The sequence below is a fragment of the Lactuca serriola genome, chromosome 8 (assembly GCF_051521515.1).
Source record: "Lactuca serriola cultivar US96UC23 chromosome 8, Lser_US96UC23_V15, whole genome shotgun sequence".
In the NCBI taxonomy this organism is placed as follows: domain Eukaryota; kingdom Viridiplantae; phylum Streptophyta; class Magnoliopsida; order Asterales; family Asteraceae; genus Lactuca; species Lactuca serriola.
In genome coordinates, this window is record NC_136415.1 from 14,718,131 (window position 1) to 14,737,385 (window position 19,255).

The window sequence follows — 19,255 nt, forward strand, 5'->3', positions numbered from 1 at the left end:
ATCGAGCGGTTTTTAGCCGAAACAATCTAAATGAGAATCGAAGATCTCGTTGTTAGTAGCGAAACGATGAAAATTTAGGCGAGAACGGACGTCAGACGAAGAAGTTATGAATTTATAACGAAGTTTTTCTGTCCCGGCCTTCTAAAAATAAATAATAAAAATAAAAGTCAAAATTAGCCAATGGAGTCTAAATGAAAGTTGTAGAGTATGGTCTGACCTTCGCGTGGATATAAAGAACGTCGAAAACGGAGCTCGTATGCGAAAGTTACACAATTTAGAAAATTGACAAGTCAATTACGCCCCGCGTAATTTGAGTACGCCCCGCGTACTCAGTCGGATGCAACTTGTCTGACCAATACTCGAGTGCCACCAGTCGACGCACGCAGTGACGTCAAAGTACGCCCCGCGTAACCCGAGTACGCCCCGCGTAATCCCAGACCCAGCAGCCTATAAATAGAACTCGAATTCAGCCATTTTCTCTTGTTCAAACTCTTCTCTCTCTCTACGTTTTGCCTCGTTTTGCGTGCCGTTTATACCCCGAAGCCCCGGTAATATTCCCGAGCCCCGAAGCAAGATCCGAAGCCCCGAGAATCCCGAAGAGCGTTATTCCCGAGCCGAAACGCTGCCCGCGAGGAGCCCGGTTTTGTGAAGATCTTCCAGATCTACGGAGAAACACCTCTTCTGCAAGCCGTAGTGCTGCCCGATCATCTTCTGATCAAGTGAGTGTGTAGTTACTTTCATTCCAACACAATATTATGAAGTATTTTATATAGAATACGTGCTATGTGTATATATTTTGTTGTTATATATGTGAATGTATACCCACTCTCTTCTATCTTATAGATCTGATTATTTCTCAATGAAATACGTGTTATGTGTGTGTGCCTCATCTGTTATGTGAAAAATGTTTTGATTGAGCATGCTATACAGGTTTTGAAACTACGTATAAAAATGTATATTTTATCTACTAATATGTTGGGTAGAATATGGGTAGATAGTTGGTGTGTAATAAACAGATGAGAGGCCTCGATGTTGTTTTGATCCAGTCATCTAGCGGAATTTAGATGACGACCACGGACTTTTCTAGACAGTCCAGTGGAACGCTAGCAGGCTCATAACCTGTAGGTGTTAATGAACCTGGGTGTTCATTCGCTGTATTCCATCCCCCCATGGTTGCCTTATTTGACTTATATTGCTGAGGAACCCCCGAAGCATGTGTAGTCGCCCCGATGAAATATTCTTAGACTAGGTCCCTTGTGTTAGTTATTTTAGGGACATAAAGTGAGAATAACGGGAATGGGTAACTGGGTTATTGTTGGTTGATAATAATTAATTAAATTATTTATTGTGGGTTGAAAACCCTATATGCTCACCAGGCTCCCAAGCCTGACCCACTCAGTTGATTTATTTTACAGGAAGTGGCGCAAGAGCTTAAGATGGGCGAACATCAAGTTGTTTTGTTTACAAGTCTGTATATGTATATATTTGTTGAAAGACTTGTAATGCTATCGTTTATGCTTTATGATCTGTATCGGAACATGACATCCCGACTTTTGATTATGAAATGAAATCATATTTCTTTATGAAATGTTTTGATAAATATCTATTTTATCATGTTTTGTTTTTGGGAACAAATTCCGCATCTCTTTTAAAATTAAAAGGATTTACTCTGAAAATTATTTTAAAAAGCATAAATGAAATCGGTCTTTTCTGGCCGAGATTTTGGGGATGTCGCAGTTGGTATCAGAGCATTAGTTTAAGCGAACTAGGAATTTTTAGGATTTCTAGACTTAAACTTAGAATGCTAAGTGGAATTTTGAGATGTGTGTCAATTATGTTTTAGACACGAGCACTAGTTTATTTTAGGAATATTGCCTAAAATGCTTTATGTGCTAAATGTTGTGTGTTGCCATATATGATATTATTTGTCCGGATCTATGGTCTGTTGCCGACCGGATCTAGAAACTTTATGTGTGTAGGATTCTAAGCGTACGTCTACGATATTAGAACTAGCATGTAAACGTTTCGGAGTGATAAGGATGATTTCAATATCTATCGTGAATAAGGATCTAATTTCACCTTATTCGGTGTGTAGATCAAAAATGGTGAGAACAAGAAGTGGAGTTGGAAATGCTGATGAAAACAGGAATCAACCACCAGTGATTGAACAAAGACCTGTTGTAGCAGCAGCACCTGAGCCAATAACCATGGCTGGTGTGCAATTGATGATTCAGACGATGTTGGATCGTCAGATGGAGGAAACTAGACGGTTGCTTCAACAAAACCGTGAAGAACTGTCGATTCGTGTGGAAGAGCCTGAATTAAATGAAGGGCACTCGGAAGGTGGAAACTTCAGTGGATCAGTTGGTCAAGCCAACCCACCGATAGTTAGGCAAGATAACCGTGATGGAAGGAATGATGGAATGGGATGCAAGTACAAGGACTTTTTGACTTGCAAACCATCGACCTTCAATGGAAAGGAGGATCCGATTGGGGTTATGGATTGGATCTCCGAAATGGAGCTAGCCTTCATGACGTGTGGCTGCAGAGGTAAGTTGCAAACCATCTATGCCGTGCGTCAATTCCGAGGTGGAGCCGTTCGTTGGTGGAACACTCTAGGGAAGACTTTGAGCCCTAATGAGCCACTGCAATTGTCATGGGCAGAGTTCTTGGTGCAGTTTAAGCGCAAGTTCTGCTCAGCTCAAAATCTGTTGGAGTTGGAGAACAAGTTCCTGACATTGACTAAGGGCAGTATGTCAGTTGATGAATACACCAATAACTTCACCGATAAGATGGAGTTTGCCTTGCGTATCGTTCCAGACAAGCTGACGAAGGTGGACCGGTATGCGAAGGGACTCCCATGGGAGTATGAGGTGCCAGTACGTCAGGCACATACTTTAGAGGCAGCTATCTGGGCTGCCAAGTCTGTTGAGAACATGATAAAGGGGAGAACCACCAACAAGGTTGACGTTGGTGAGAAGAGGAAGTTTGAGGGAACATCTGGTTCCGGTAAGAAAAGCAAATTTTCGAAATCTGATTCGAAAAGGTTTGGTGGGGGTAAAGGAGGGGAAGCGAAGTGGTGTGAAAAGTGTAAGAAAAAGCATTTCGGGAAATGTAGCGAGGATGTAACTTGCTACAAGTGTGGAAAGGTTGGACATTTTGCCAATGAATGTCCGAACAACAAAAGGATGTGTTTTGGTTGTAATGAAGAGGGGCATATTTTGAAAGACTGTCCGAAGAAGAAGGAGGCAGCTAAGCCCAGCATTCCACCAAAGCCGAAGGCGAGAGCATTCCAGATGACACTGGAAGCTGCTAAGGATGAAGCTGATGTTGCTTCAGGTACCTTTCTCGTTAACAATTTGCCTGCCCAAATTTTATTTGATTCTGGAGCCAACTACTCCATTATATCGCATGAATTTGGTAGAAAACTAGCTTTGCCTATTAATAGACTAGATAATGCTTTATTAGTCGAAGTTGCTAGTGGCAAGTTTGTACCTGTTAGCCATCGAATGAAAAACATCTTAATTGACTTGAATGGGAATAAGTTCTGCGAGGAATTATTGCCTATCGAACTTAACGGTTTCGACATCGTGTTGGGAATGGACTGGCTCAGCGCCAATGATGCCGAAATTTTATGCAAGAAGAAGATAGTTAAAGTAAACCCGCCTGGAAAGGAATCGTTTATGGTGTATGGGGACAAACGCCGAGTGAATTCTGTAATCATTTCCCTAATGAAAGCCAGAAAGTGTTTGACCAAGGGATGTACATCATATTTAGCATTCGTGGTTGATGCTAAAAAGGAAAAGAAGGTGATGCAGAGTATTCCTGTGGTGTGTGATTATCCGGAAGTATTTCCCGAAGATCTTCCTGGATTACCACCTGATAGACAAGTAGCGTTCAGAATAGACATGCTACCAGGAACCACGCCAATAGCAAAAGCACCTTATTGATTAGCACCAACGGAGATGAAGGAGTTGATGATGCAACTTCAAGAGTTGTTGGACAAAGGTTTCATTAGACCTAGTTCATCGCCCTGGGGAGCTCCAGTGTTATTCGTGAAGAAGAAAGATGGAACTATGAGAATGTGCATTGATTACAGAGAGCTGAACAAGGCAACAATAAAGAATAGATATCCGTTGCCAAGGATTGATGACCTATTTGATCAATTGCAAGGTTCGAGCTATTTCTCGAAGATCGATCTTAGGTCAGGATATCATCAGCTGAAAGTAAGAGAGCAGGATATAGAGAAGACTGCGTTCAGAACTAGATATGGACACTACGAGTTCTTGGTTATGTCGTTTGGACTAACCAATGCTCCGGCAGCATTCATGGATTTAATGAATAGGGTTTGTAATCCGTTCCTTGATAAATCTGTGATAGTGTTCATCGACGATATTCTGATTTACTCAAAAAGCCAGGAGGAGCATGGCAGACACTTGCGAGAAGTGTTAGAAGTTTTGAAGAAGGAGAAGCTGTATGCTAAGTTCTCCAAATGTGATTTTTGGATTCGTGAAGTCCAATTCTTGGGTCACGTGGTCAACCAGGAAGGGATAATGGTTGATCCAGCAAAGATTGAAGCTGTAATGAAGTGGGAACAACCAAAAAGTCCCACGTAGATCCGAAGCTTTTTAGGATTAGCCGGATATTACCGAAGGTTTATCCAAGGCTTTTCTTCGATTGCTACTCCATTGACAGCTTTGACCCACAAAGGAGCTGCTTATGCTTGGAGTGAGAAGCATAAAGAAGCATTCGAGAAGCTAAAGAAGAAACTATGTGAGGCACCGATACTTTCTCTACCCGATGGAGTTGAAGACTTCGCTGTTTATAGCGATGCGTCTGGGGTTGGATTGGGTTGTGTTTTAACCCAAAGAGAAAAGGTGATAGCATATGCGTCTCGACAACTGAAAGAGCATGAAAAGAACTACCCGACTCATGATTTGGAGTTGGCAGCGGTAGTTTTCGCTCTGAAGATATGGAGGCATTACCTCTATGGCACTAAGTGCAAACTTTTCACTGATCATAAGAGTCTCCAATATCTCTTTAATCAGAAGGAATTGAATATGAGGCAACGACGTTGGCTGGAATTACTCAAGGACTACGACTGCGAGATACTTTACCACCCCGGTAAGGCTAATGTTGTTGCTGATGCTCTCAGTCGGAGAGTCAATCTTGAAAGGAAAAGGCCAAGAGCGTTGAGAATTGAAGTTGTCTCGACCATTGTGGAAAGTATAAAGAAAGCTCAAGAGGAAGCTTCTGAGAAAAATGACCGAAAGGAGGAACGTTTGGATAAAACGTTGGTGTTTGGTACGAACGGTCATGGACTGAAGGTATTCCAAGATCGTATTTGGGTACCTAAGTTAGGAGGAATTAGAGATCTTCTGATGGAAGAAGCTCACAAGACCATGTATTCGATTCATCCCGGTAGCACTAAAATGTATAGGGACCTGAAACCCTACTACTGGTGGCCGACGATGAAGCTTGATGTTGCAAAGTATGTGGCCGAGTGTGTGACTTGTGCGAGAGTCAAGACACAACATCAGAAACCGTACGGGAGTTTAGAACCTTTACCTGTGCCTATGGGTAAGTGGGAAGACATTGCCATGGATTTTGTCACTAAACTGCCCAGAACAAAGAATGGTCACGATATGATTTGGGTGGTCGTTGATCGATTCACTAAGAGTGCGCATTTCATAGCAGCCAATGAGAAATGGTCTATGGAAAAGCTTGCGAATTCTTACATAAAGGAAATTGTGAGGCTTCACGGTGTTCCGTTAACAATTGTGTCGGATCGTGATAGTCGTTTCACCTCGCGATTTTTGGAAAAGTCTACAAGAGGAATTGGGTACCAAGTTGTGTTTAAGTACAGCTTACCATCCGCAGACTAATGGTCAGAGCGAACGAACGATACAAACACTTGAAGATATGCTGAGAGCATGTACCTTGGAATTCCTAGGTAATTGGGATGAACATTTACCGTTGGTAGAATTTTCCTATAACAATAGTTTTCACTCAAGCATTAAGATGGCACCTTACCAAGCTTTGTATGGACAAAAGTGTCGTACGCCGTCTTGTTGGCTTGAGGCTGGGGAAAAGCAGTTTATGGGACCGGAGATGGTTCATCAGACTGCTGAAAAGTTGAAAATAATTAGGGAAAGAATGTTAGCAACTCAAGATCGTCAAAAGAGTTATGCTGACAAAAAGCGAAGACCGATGACTTTTGAAGTTAGGGATTCGGTTTTGCATAAAGTCTCGCCGTGGAAGGGACTTAGAAGATTTGGTAAAAGGGGAAAATTAAGTCCAAGGTTTATTGGACCGTTTAAAGTTCTTCAGAGGATTGGGAACCAAGCTTACAAGCTCGAACTACCAGAAGAACTGAATGGAATTCATAACACTTTCCATGTGTGTTATTTGAGGAAGTTCACGGGAGAAGTTCTCGACATGATTCCACTTTCGGAGTTGAGAATTGATGAGAACAAAAGGTTGATTGAAGAACCAGAGGCAATCGTTGACCGAAAGACTAAGAAGTTGCGACGCAAGATGGTCGAGTTAGTTCTTGTCCGATGGAAACACACGAATGGGCCAAACCTCACCTGGGAGACGGAGAGTGACATGATGAGTCGCTATCCGCATTTATTTGTTGATGTGTGATTCCGGGGACGGAATCATTCTAAGGTGGAGAGAATTGTAACGCCTGTGTTTCTGGGCTTGCCATTTTTAGCAATGTAATAGTCTAGGTTAACCTTTGTAACTCAACTTGAAATAATAAGAATGTATTATTTGTGAATTATGTGAATTATGTGATTTATGTGTTTATTTTCTTGATTTTTATAATTTAATGAATTAAGGATGAAATAAGCGTCGAAATTAAAGTGTGAGATATGCCCGATATCTTTGCATAAAGTTGTAGTGGTTGAAACAAGGATTCCGGAGATATAAGGAATGCCAAAATCCGAGTTATAACGAAGAAGTTATGACCTGTCGAAGTTTCGAGACAGAACCGGTACGACGCCGAGCGACGTAAAATATGAATTTAAGATAGAGCGATATTTAGCCTTAACAATCTAAATTAAAGTCGTAGATTTCGTTAAACCGAGAGCGTGCATAAAAGGAACGCCCAAATCTGACTTCGTATGAGGGAGTTATGATTTTCTGAAGTTTCGACGTGGCAGTATGCAGCCCGAATACTCGATTTGAGATCGAGCGGTTTTTAGCCGAAACAATCTAAATGAGAATCGAAGATCTCGTTGTTAGTAGCGAAACGATGAAAATTTAGGCGAGAACGGACGTCAGACGAAGAAGTTATGAATTTATAACGAAGTTTTTCTGTCCCAGCCTTCTAAAAATAAATAATAAAAATAAAAGTCAAAATTAGCCAATGGAGTCTAAATGAAAGTTGTAGAGTATGGTCTGACCTTCGCGTGGATATAAAGAACGTCGAAAACGGAGCTCGTATGCGAAAGTTACACAATTTAGAAAATTGACAAGTCAATTACGCCCCGCGTAATTTGAGTACGCCCCGCGTAATTTGAGTACGCCCCGCGTACTCAGTCGGATGCAACTTGTCTGACCAATACTCGAGTGCCACCAGTCGACGCACGCAGTGACGTCAAAGTACGCCCCGCGTAACCCGAGTACGCCCCGCGTAATCCCAGACCCAGCAGCCTATAAATAGAACTCGAATTCAGCCATTTTCTCTTGTTCAAACTCTTCTCTCTCTCTACGTTTTGCCTCGTTTTGCGTGCCGTTTATACCCCGAAGCCCCGGTAATATTCCCGAGCCCCGAAGCAAGATCCGAAGCCCCGAGAATCCCGAAGAGCGTTATTCCCGAGCCGAAACGCTGCCCGCGAGGAGCCCGGTTTTGTGAAGATCTTCCAGATCTACGGAGAAACACCTCTTCTGCAAGCCGTAGTGCTGCCCGATCATCTTCTGATCAAGTGAGTGTGTAGTTACTTTCATTCCAACACAATATTATGAAGTATTTTATATAGAATACGTGCTATGTGTATATATTTTGTTGTTATATATGTGAATGTATACCCACTCTCTTCTATCTTATAGATCTGATTATTTCTCAATGAAATACGTGTTATGTGTGTGTGCCTCATCTGTTATGTGAAAAATGTTTTGATTGAGCATGCTATACAGGTTTTGAAACTACGTATAAAAATGTATATTTTATCTACTAATATGTTGGGTAGAATATGGGTAGATAGTTGGTGTGTAATAAACAGATGAGAGGCCTCGATGTTGTTTTGATCCAGTCATCTAGCGGAATTTAGATGACGACCACGGACTTTTCTAGACAGTCCAGTGGAACGCTAGCAGGCTCATAACCTGTAGGTGTTAATGAACCTGGGTGTTCATTCGCTGTATTCCATCCCCCCATGGTTGCCTTATTTGACTTATATTGCTGAGGAACCCCCGAAGCATGTGTAGTCGCCCCGATGAAATATTCTTAGACTAGGTCCCTTGTGTTAGTTATTTTAGGGACATAAAGTGAGAATAACGGGAATGGGTAACTGGGTTATTGTTGGTTGATAATAATTAATTAAATTATTTATTGTGGGTTGAAAACCCTATATGCTCACCAGGCTCCCAAGCCTGACCCACTCAGTTGATTTATTTTACAGGAAGTGGCGCAAGAGCTTAAGATGGGCGAACATCAAGTTGTTTTGTTTACAAGTCTGTATATGTATATATTTGTTGAAAGACTTGTAATGCTATCGTTTATGCTTTATGATCTGTATCGGAACATGACATCCCGACTTTTGATTATGAAATGAAATCATATTTCTTTATGAAATGTTTTGATAAATATCTATTTTATCATGTTTTGTTTTTGGGAACAAATTCCGCATCTCTTTTAAAATTAAAAGGATTTACTCTGAAAATTATTTTAAAAAGCATAAATGAAATCGGTCTTTTCTGGCCGAGATTTTGGGGATGTCACAGTAGTGAGTTTCCACGTGCAGCTGATGAAAGACCATCACCATTGGTATGTATAGCTTGAGTGCATCTGTAGCTTAATCTTAATAATAATTCAGTTTTATATTATCTTATTGTCAAGTTTGTTTAGTAAGCTTAAGAAGAGTAAACATGGTATCCTTATCTCAGTTGCAGTCAAACCACAAGCTTCCGGGGCCAATTCAGTTGCTGAGACATTTTCTGAATTCAAACACCTTCTTCTTGTGTATAAGTTCAATAGCAAATTCAGTACTTTCTTGTGTATAAGTTCTATTAGAAGACAAAATATTTTTGATCCCTTTGAGATTTATCCATTTGTCTACTATTGGAATGATTATTTGTATGACATTAACAAGTGAAATGTATTATATTTTTTGTATATGGTATTTTATTTTTTATTATGAGACAAGAAATGGAAATTTAATTTGAAAATTAGTAAATCTATAAATATTTTTTTTAAACATTTAAAATTATGATACGCAAAAATGTGTGTCATCTTCATTTATGACATGGCCTTTCTTGACAAGGACTTTCTTGATACGCATTGCGTGTCATTAACATGCGCGTCGTAAGGTTACGACACGCGAATGCGTGTCGTCTTCCTTTATGACAGGGCCTTTCTTGATACACATTGCGTGTCGTAAAGGCGCATCGTAAATGAGTGTCGTAAATGTGCGTCGTCTCTCTTTATGACAAGGTCTTCCTTAATGTGCATTTGCGCGTCGTCTGAGCCCTTTACGATGCGCAATGAGCGTCGTAAAAGACTATTTTTCTAGTAGTGACAAATTTGTGATCGTATTCATCGACAATATCTTGGTCTATTCGCGAAGCAAAGAAGAGCACAGCCAACATCTGCGACTAGTATTGGAGACTCTAAGAACTGAGAAGATTTATGCTAAATTTTAAAAGTGCGAATTTTGGCTCCGAGATGTGCGATTCCTTGGCCACGTCGTTAGCGAGAAAGGGATACATGTGGATCCCTCAAAAATTAAAGTGATCGAAAACTGGTCAGCACCTACAACGCCGACAGAAATTCGACAATTTTTAGGGCTCGCTGGATACTACCGAAGATTCATCCAAAACTTTTCCAAGATCGCTATACCACTCACCACCTTGACTCAAAAAGGTGTGATGTTTAAGTGGGGAGATAAACAAGAAGTCGCCTTCCAAACGGTAAAACAAGTCCTATGCAGCGCATCGATATTGTCTCTTCCAGAAGGAACCGATGACTTCGTGGTATATTGCGATGCTTCAAATCAAGGTCTCGGATGTATGCTCATGCAAAGAGGGAAGGTCATCGCTTACGCGTCAATGCAAATTAAGACACACGAGGTTAATCATATTACCCACGACCTTGAACTGGGAGCAGTAGTGTTCGCCCTTAAGATCTGGAGGCACTACCTCTACGGCACAATGTGCACTATCTTCATCGATCACAAAAGTCTTCGGCATATCTTCAATCAAAAAGAGCTCAACATGCGGCAAAGAAGATGGGTAGAGTTGTTGAACGACTATGAGTGTAAAATTCGCTATCATCCGGGCAAGGCAAATGTTGTAGCTGATGCCCTAAGCAGAAAGGAATATTCGGGTCGCCGGGTGAAGTCATTAACAATGACGATCCATTCGCACCTGTTCACACAAATCAAGGAAGCTCCACTTGAAGCCTTGAAACCAAAAAATGTGACAAGTAAGGCATTGAGAGGGATGGATAAAAACCTAGAAGTTAAGGAAGATGGAGCTCGTTACCTCATGAACCGGATCTGGACACCGAAGTTTGGTGGGTTCCGAGACGTTGTCATGAACGAAGCACACAAGACTCGATACTCCATCCATCCAGGTTCGGATAAGATGTATCTATCAAGAAGTTGTACTGGTGGCCGAACATGAAAGCTGAGACTCGCCGAGTCTCACAACTCTGGGTCCCCTCGCTCTCAACTCACCGAGTCCTCCCTTGACTTGCCGATTCATGGCTCAACCAGAAGAAGCTTAGGACTTCACGACCAGACTCGCCGAGTCCAAGGCTATCTTCAACCTACTCGCCGAGTTGTGATGGGTTTAAGCCATAAGAACATCCTATGTGGTCATACAAACCCTAATGCTTGGATCTAGGTTTCTCTATTGTACATGCAACTCATCCAAGACTTTAAACCCTAGATATAGCATATGATAATCAATATTAACATAAAAATGGGTTTAAGATATTACCTTGATTATTATGTAGCAATAACAATCTCAAATCCTCCTTGTAATGACTTTAGAAAGCTTAGAGTCACAAATGTCACTCCTCTAATGGTTCACAGGCACCAAGAGCAAGAGGATGAAGAGGAGAAGAGAAGGAGGCTGCCCAAAACGTGTGGAAACCCTAGAGAACAAGTTCACCACGTTTTTGGGGCTTAAGGGTTCTTTAAATAGTGAGGCTATTAGGGTTATCTAACAAGGAAACCTTAATTTGGATGCTTAGGCCCTAAGCAACCCATGAACCCCTTTTTAATAAGCCTTGGACGATTTCTAATGGGTTTCCCCATAGAATTCGTCCAAACTTATATTATAAGATAATCCATAGCCCAATTGCAATTATCGTATAATTACAATTCCAGTCCCTTAAGTTTAATTAATCTCTTTTAGCCACAAACTTAATTCTTATTAATTCTTGACTAATATTAATTAAAAAAATATGATTTATCCTTTAATATATTATTCTCATAATATATTAATAAATCATATTTAATCCTTTCTCTCCATAATTCATCCTATCAAGTTGCTTTGGTGAAGGCAACCCAAAAGGACCATGCACCATCGGGTCAAGTACATACCAAAATAGTTATGGACTTAGACACTAATCCAACAGTCTCCCACTTGGATAAGTCTAATAACTATTCCGCGTATGACTTCAGATCCTGATCTGCAATCCTAGCTTTCTAAAGCCGCTGTCAACTCTGATCTTATTAGATACGCGTGTCCTTTAGATAAGGGATCATATGTTCCTCCATTCTAGATATCGTATAGACTGAGACATGGATCTAAATCATTCTGTCTGTCTATGTGTTGTTTCCCGAATTCAGATTTATAACGACTGGCAACAGACTACAATTGAACACATCAATTTAGTCCCGGCTTGGCCAAGCGTTTAGATGCCATCACTAAATTATCGAGGGGCCCACAGATATCGCTTTTATCCTACTTTGGATAAAAGGAACGAATAAACTTTGATTCAATGCTCGCTTGCACTCACTCACCAAATCACACACAACAATATGTTTTATAACACCAAGTTACTGGTGCGTTTACATATTATCAATGTGCAATCGACTCGCAAGATACAACTCACACATCTCGGTTTCAAGAATATAAGATATTATCATCTCACCAATCACTCGTGATAAAATCCATGAAGTGATCCAAGTGAGCGTGGTTTTAATCCAATGCTCAAATCATATTCATAAGCACTCATGAATGTTGCAGCAACCATTTGCTTATGTCTAATGCTCTTTAGACAATCCACACACCAATTCACGAAAATCTTCATTCATACCTACTTCCAACATATGAACGACTGTGGCCCGTTCGAATAATTTGACTGTTCTTAACCAATTAAATTATTCAGGAAGTCAAAACATGCAAAGTGAAAAACAAGAATAATACTAATTCCATATGGCCTCAACCTTTGAGTATAAATAAAACACCTTTTAAATATCACCATATCGATTACTCATTATTTGTCGTTTCGGGTAATCAACTTCTTACTTGAATTACTTACCACACTTGTCCCATGCTCTTAGCATGCACACAATGTTTACATACGGTTCTTGCTTTGTGAAATAGATCAAATGAACACATTTCCAATCATACTCATTTCACAACTCCTAATCCTTTCCACAAGTGAAAGAATATCAAATTCTTTCCACTTATAGAATATGCTAGATTTTAACATTTTATGCAATGATCCTTTCGTAATGTCATAGCACAAAAGTCACAATGACTATTGCCAACGAAATTACAAAGTCCTTTATCGGAGATTGTTACAAGACAATTCCATGTGATGTCTTTCACTCAAAGTACATTCCTTTGAACATCCTTTTTGCATAAAATTTTCTAATCTAGACATTGATTCTCAATATCCTACTCCCAATATGGAAACATTTCCATATTTTCCATATGACAACTCATTCTTAATAGAATCTTATCTATTCATAATAAAGTCGATATGGTCCATCCAATATCATACTTCCAACTTCTCTCAAGCGACCAATCCTCGGCGAACTCTGGATTGTCCTGTGATAGTTGTTTAATTATCTTAGTCAAAACCGATTCTTGTCCTTTTCCCTCTAAATGTGCTGGACATTTGGAAAATTTTAGAATGGTCAAATATTATATCATTTGCAATCATTCATATACCCGAAGCGTATGGGACACGATGCATAATGTCTTACATGAAGATTTAATACTTTATCAATCTTCTACCATAATATTTTATGTGCTACGTTCTCACATTTCGAACTATGAAGAGGAATGTCGTAATCATAATCGGAATTTAAGAACTCACTATGTATTCTTGACTAAAATTATTAACATTCCACAATCTAAGCCTTTAGATTTGAAATGAAGCATAATATTCTCTCCCATAATTATAGCAAAACAACTATTCAACCCTTACAACTTTGCAAAGTATGACTCTGGTTTTCTATAATTAATATTGCTAACTTGCAATACTTGCCTTAATAATCATACAATCATAACATTTATGCTCCCACTATCATGATGATTATTATAAACATAACACTTATGCTCCCACTAGCTTTGACATGTATTCAGAAACAGCTTAACTTTCAGAAAAACAATACCTATTGAATTTCTTAAGTTCATGTTTCTAATACCTAATGCTTTGATAATCCTTTATCTAAGCTTATACACCTTTCCTTTAGATAGATCATATGTGTGTCTAAACAATTAAGACTAATTGCCAAATCTCACAATTCGAATCATGGAAAGGGATACCGTAACCATAATCGAATTCGAGAATACAATTTCACAATCACTATCTTCTTAAAATCTCTCTTAGTGAAAGCATTTCCTCACAGTCATTCTTATGAAGGAGGGAATCTTATGACACTTAGATTTTAGTGGTGTATGTGTTCCTATCCATGTGAATTTGTTAAAACTAAAGTTTATGACAAATTCAAACTCATATGGACCGAACTTTTTCCTAATCTTGATCTCTTGCCTTATGGTAACACGGCTGCCCTCCATGTCTTCCAAGTAGTTAAGCAACTCACCCTTTCTTATCAATGTACTTTTCATTGATCAAGGTGCTTGCCTTTTATGCATTCAAATGAGAACTCATAGGGCTCACATGCATAATTAACTCAATTGGAACGATACAGAAACAAGATAATGTCAACACGATAGGTTGTAAACCTCAACTCGTGTGCTAGTGATGATCGATAAGGTTTATTCTTGATTAGTTCTTGAAACTTTTCAAGATCATTAAGACTCTCACTGACTCCTTGACATTTAAGATTCTTTTGTCAATAAACATTTCTTGACAAACGAATATTCAAGAGTTAGTGTAGTTTTTATCAAGACAAAACACCATATAAAATTGGTCCTAGTTGGTCTTTGTCTTATCCAAGACATCACAACTTACCAATTCCAAATGTGCAAGAATAAGAAAATCTTTTTCCAAATTCTACATTTGATGAATGTTATAAACCTTCTTAAGACTTGTCACTCAATGTCACAATCTTAACTCTAAGACTTGTTTTGGAACGAAGTATGATTGACTTCTTGATTTAACCATTTCTTCAATTCTTAATTCCTCTTTTTAGACATACAATTGTACTAAGATTTACTTAGGGGATTAATTGAGATATGGTTCTTAATCATTAAGACCTATCATAATAAAAGGTACTCTCCCTTCTTCTTAGAATAGAGAAACTTTTATCTTTCTGCCTACTTGATTCTTCTTATTCGTTCTACTATTGATTTAAACCTTTTCAATCAATTCAGAATTACACTTAATCTTATAAGTATAATTATATTTACTAAACCTTTAGTAAATCATGACGAATATCTTTGTTACTCTTGCGGTGGACTTGATCAACACTCAACTTTGTGTACTCAATCTCCTAGTCCTTCACTTGCCACTTTGTCAACGAATTAGTCTAATTTCCAAATATGAAATTTCTCATTCATCATGCAACCAAGTTGCGTGATTCCAAATTTCTGTCCAACTGAAACTTGGGCGATGAGAAACTTTCCCTATTTGGTAAATTCTTGACATTTCCACAATTATCATAATTAAGAATCACATCCATTCATTGTAGAAATATGCAAACATCAATTTTTCATAACGATTTCATTGCAAGGAAATAAATAAATAAATGAGTCAAATCAAAATTTATTTTATTCATAAAAGCAGCGGAAAACATTTGTCCTTACAATGCAAAATCAACTAAAAACTATGTAGTCAAAAGAAAAATTCCTAACAACTCTATCATAACTTTCTAAGCTCAAAATCTAATCTTCAAATCCATTCGATCGAGATCCATTTCTTTGTGATTAGACTCATTTTGCTTTTCCATCAAGCTTCCTCTCTTTTCACTGATCCTGCAAAACATTCAAATGCAATCTTATCATATCATGTATTAAGAATCAACGAATAAGAACTTAATGGAGTTAGATAGTGGATTTTACCTGAAGCACAGCCATACTCTTTGACTCTCCCATCTTCTGGACTCTTCAGGCTCTTAGGGCAGACTTGTATCCAACGCCCTTTCTCTTGGCAGCAAACGCAGGTCGGTTCTCCTAGAACGTCCTCGGAAGCATGGTTGGTTGACTTTCCCAACAAATACGCTCCATTGCTTTGCCAAATCATTTCTGATTCAGTAGCAATGAGCATGTAAGTTAGGTCAATGAGTTTTTCGTCATAATCCATCATATAATACTTTCTTTTGAACTCATTATATGATTCGGGAAGTGACTGTAGAATCCAGTTCACAACCAACTTATCCGGGAATGACGCACCCAACATTATCAACCTATCAATGTGTGATTTCATTCCTAGAACGTGGGCACACATGGGTTTACCATCTTCATGTTTCATTTCCAATAGGGCTTTAGTGAAATTGAACCTTTCAATTCTTCGATCTTGTGGGTTAGGGAGAACAACGAGAGGAGGTGGATGAAATGAAGCATGATTTCTTGTTCCTCGATCGAATCGTGGAATATCATCTTCATGTGGAATGCTTGTTCCATGGGATTTGGGAAGACCATAGTTGTCGTACTTTGACATCTACAAAACGGGAGAAAACAAATTCAAGTTAGTTGATCGATTGAGTCCTTAATAAATCACCCAAATGAGATATTAAGGCTAGAACCCAACACAATATTCCACAACTCGGGAGAGGGATGCTGTAACCCCAATTGCAGAACATTTTAAGGTAAGTGAATGACGATTCACTAATTTTCCACCATGAAAAACGAAAAACAGATTAAGTCTTAAATGTATTGAAAACTCCTAGATCCATTGAACCTTTTCAATGGCATGTTTAAATCTCGATATGCCCCTCTAGTTTGTGACTGGGATGCCAAGGATCACAAAGCGGGTGTGAATAACCATGCAAATCTAGATGGTGCCCCCACATGTTACAGTCACCTATTCGATGTGGCGGTTAACCACACACGCTCCACCAAACTATGACAAACATTGAGTCACCCTTTGCTACCTTTGCTTAGAACCATTTAGTGTGCCGGTTAACCACACACGCTCCACTAACGTCTTTGCAAGGGTACAAAGTGTAATTTCATGGAATTGCATCAATTCACTTTTGCCTAAAGTAACTAAGATTGGGAATTTTATGAAAGCATTTAGTTACTTTTATACTTCATTATACTTATAATGGAAGGTTTCTGTCCTATCCTACCCGTTCGGCTAACGACCCTCCACTAGTCAAGAGTGCGGTGGGTAAGAGTGGATACCCATTCAATCGCCATTTTATAGTCAATTTCCTTAAACACCCCTTATAGAACAGCTTCGTGAATGAGGCCTACTAACGGTAAGACTGACTTTTACTTATACATATATATATATATATATATATATATATATATATAATGTTAGACTTTTAATGTTATATATAGTATAGGGTGTATTTTACACTTTTAAAATACTAGGTGTTCTATTTTAATAATTATACTTTTAATTTAATTAAATTGTACACCAAAAATTTATGGATTTACTAAATCTCTTTTAATTATACACTTTAATTAATTAATAAAACCATAAGGGTGTGATTTGAACTTTTCAAAACTACACTAGGGTTTTAGAATTTAACATTTCTAAATTAAACTTTTAATTAACTTTTAAATTCCAAAACTTGAGGGCAAGTTTTGAAACATTTCAAAACATTAGGGTTTAACTTATTTAAATTTCAAAACCAAAACTTTCAAGTTCTAATTTAAACTATAAAACCTAAAGGGATTATTTTTGAAACTTTTCCAAACTTTGTCAAGAATATTCTAGATCACATAATTCAAATAAGGCAATTAACTATTAATTGGTGGTTATCTAATTAGATGTAGTTCAATTCATGCAAGATAATGATCAAATAATTTCCATAATTTAACATTTAACAAATAAGGTAACAATTATCTAATTAGATGACCAAAATCTTTTATTTTGACAAGGATAATCATAAGGAATCAATAAAATTCGAATTTTATTAATTTTAAACAATTATGACAATTATCCTAAGTCAAAATATGTAAAAATCCCGAAACTACCTCCTTCTGACGCTCGACCTCGCCGAGTTCCTCTATGGACTCACCGAGTTGGAGCTACTTGCCGAGTCCACATTGGAACTCAACGAGTTCATCAGACAGGGGGCCAAAAAATCGATTTTACAGCTTGAACAAACAAACAAGGCATCAATACAATAAAAACCAATCAAGGCTCTGATACCACTGATGGGTTTTAGCTATAACAACATCTTATGTGCTCATACAAACCCTAATGCTTGGATCTAAGTTTCTCTATTGTACATGCAATTCATCCAAGACTATATACCCTAGATCTAATATATGATAATCAATATAACATATGAATTAGGGTTTAGATCATACCTTGATTGTTATGTAGTAATAACAATCTCAAATCCTCCTTGTAATGACTTTAGAAAGCTTAGAGTCACAAATGTCACTCCTCTAATGGTTCACAGGCACCAAGAGCAAGAGGATGAAGAGGAGAAGAGAAGGAGGCTGCCCAAAACGTGTGGAAACCCTAGAGAACAAGTTCACCACGTTTTTGGGGCTTAAGGGTTCTTTAAATAGTGAGGCTATTAGGGTTATCTAACAAGGAAACCCTAATTTGGATGCTTAGGCCCTAAGCAACCCATGAACCCCTTTTTAATAAGCCTTGGACGACTTCTAATGGGTTTCCCCATAGAATTCGTCCAACCTTATATTATAAGGTAATCCATAGCCCAATTGCAATTATCTTATAATTACAATTCCAGTCCCTTAAGTTTAATTAATCTCTTTTAGCCACAAACTTAATTCTTATTAATTCTTGACAAATATTAATTAAAAAATATGATTTCTCCTTTAATATATTATTCTCATAATATATTAATAAATCATATTTAATCCTTTCTCTCCATAATTCATCCTATCAAGTTGCTTTGGTGAAGGCAACCCAAAAGGACCATGCACCATCGGGTCAAGTACATGCCAAAATAGTTATGGACTTAGACACTAATCCAACAGGTACATCGGACTGTTTGAAATCCTTGCCAAGATTGGTCCCGTGGCGTACAAACTCCGACTACCACAAGAACGTAATAACATACACCCTACCTTCCACGTATCAAACTTGAAAAAGTGCCTATCCGACGAGACTCTCGTGATACCCCTCGACGAAATTGAAGTTAATGAGAGTCTCCATTTCATGGAAGAACCAGTTGAGATTATAGATTGGGAGGTCAAAAGAATGAAACAAAGTTGTATTCCCATAGTGAAGGTTCGTTGGAACGCTAAACAAGGACCCGAGTTCACTTGGGAACGTGAAGATCAAATGAAACAAAAATACCTGCATCTTTTCCCAAACTCTTGAAGTCCCAATTAGAAGGTAAATTTCAGGACGAAATTCCCTCTAACGGGGGGATGATGTGACAATAGTCAATTTTAGGTCAAGTCAAAGTCAAACAAAGTCAACGAGTCAAACAGGACGACTCAATTAACCCTTGTATATTAGGGTTTACGTTATGTAATTAATGTACAACTCGCTATTTTAATG